Genomic DNA, 2,070 nt, shown 5'->3' with positions numbered 1-2,070 from the left:
CTGTTTGTTTGTCTGGGCGATAAGTTTTCAGTAAAATGAGTTATACCCGATCTTTTAAAAAAAAATTGTAGAGAATAAGAAATTGATATTTTTAACAGTATGACATACTTCTCTGTGGCTGTAAAAGCGAGTTTCATATCTAAATAATAAAACTTCTACTATCCATATTTTTTATCCTTACCATATATATCTTTTTCGTGTAGCCATAGCGAGTAAAAAAGAATAAAAATGGGGGTGAATCTTCTCGTTTCATCGAAAAAGACAACAAAGGGGCAATTTAGACTTCGATTAACCACTTTGCGCGAAGTGACTGGGACGAGTTTCAAGACCGACATCTTTTTAGCCGGAAAGAGTTACCAAAATTGCTATTTTAAAAGCATTTGGACCACAAAAGTTACCTCTCTTTTATAGGCGACCGGTAAAAGTCACCGCCACCTTTGAAGGCGCAATGTTATGCGCAGTGCAGGTGATGCGCAGTGTAAAACAAGGGAATTACCTTAGTGCACGAAAAGGCTGTATAGCTATGGGCTCCTTACAAAAAATACACAACATGAAATCGCGGCACAATGCAACGGCGAGAATGCCTTTCTTTTAAACTTTGAACAATGCCTTAGTGTGGGAAAAAAGAACGGTGAAAGTTGAAGCCAGTGTGTGGCATAAAAAATCAGCAGGCTGGCAGTTGTTTTATTCATCAAAGATATTTTTAGTTCACCCTTTTCGTTAAAACCCACACTGGAACAAAAATAGATGCCACGTTGGCGCCAGTGGCCAGAAATAGAGTTGTTTTATTTCCCATGCCCAGGAAATCGGAACGTTGTCTAATACACTTCCTTGTTGTACATCGTTATCGTTAAATCGATATGTTCAAGACACGAAATCAATCGAATAAGGCAACGTGGGGAAAATTCTCATAAATTTAAAACTTCCCCATGAGACGCCAATTTGGATTTTTCTGGATCAATACCAGGAAATCTGAAAATTGTGATATCAATTATTTCCTAATTTAGTGTTCATATGTTTTTCATTATTTATAGCTGTGCTATTGAGGTCTCGGAGACCACCTGCAGTGACACTTTTGGACAACTTTGTTAATTTAATTACAAATAATTGGCTTTTGGATTCGTTTAATAGTGTAATGGTAACCCAGTTACATTTTAAACTACACATCTGTCAATCGACAGAAAAAAAACATTCGATTTAAACATTGCTTATTGGGGGATATCCGCAATGTTCAAAGGGGCGGGGTGAAATGGATTACTCTGTGTCAGTTTTCATAATCCGTAAATTTCTTTGAAACCCGGCACAATTTTGCCATTATTTTGATTTTCCACCGATATGATAACATTGTTTAATTTTGAAAGTGCTAAAAAGGTAAAAGACCCGCGCAAGAATGGCAGACTCTTCTGGAAGAGCGGATATCAGAATGGGTTATTAATAGCTAGCGCAGCTGGTGAATTTTGCGAAAAAGGAATTAAGGGTTGACAAAGGGATAATTAAGCGATTAAAGGAATACAAAAAAAAAATGAAACCATTATTACTTAATCAAAGACCCCCAATTACTATTCGAATTATCTAGGCTTTTCAAAAAGCCGCCCAAATTAAAAATAGTTACACTGTATTTCTCCGATTGTTTTCAACCATATACAAAAATTCGTGCAACCCCGAACTGATTATTTCTCTCATATTAGTCAAAGAAGGAACCACCCCTCTTTCAAGAAATCTATTATACTCGTTACAGTATTTGCAATTTTTGGTATGTATTTTATCAGTAATGTAATCCTAGTAATGTTTTGTACCAGCGTTTTTTCGTTTGTTTTTTCCTCCTTTAACTCAATTTACCCCAAATGTATACAATATAAGAGTTATGAACGTGCATGTTGACTGTGCAGAATGTGCGCAACAGCCCTTCATGGATCTAACGGTTTGTTTCGTCAATTTGACGTTAATTGCGAGGAAGTGTTCGGCTCTTATGATTAATTTGTTTCCCTTGACTTTATTTGTGGTTTATAATAAATTGCGAAATGAGGTATTAAAGCAGCTATATTGTTGGTATGTTTTCATCATTCACAG

The sequence above is a fragment of the Porites lutea genome, chromosome 2, assembly GCF_958299795.1.
Source record: "Porites lutea chromosome 2, jaPorLute2.1, whole genome shotgun sequence".
Classification (NCBI taxonomy): Eukaryota; Metazoa; Cnidaria; class Anthozoa; order Scleractinia; family Poritidae; genus Porites; species Porites lutea.
The sequence above is the reverse complement of the archived record's forward strand: the minus strand, read 5'-3'. Positions refer to the sequence as shown.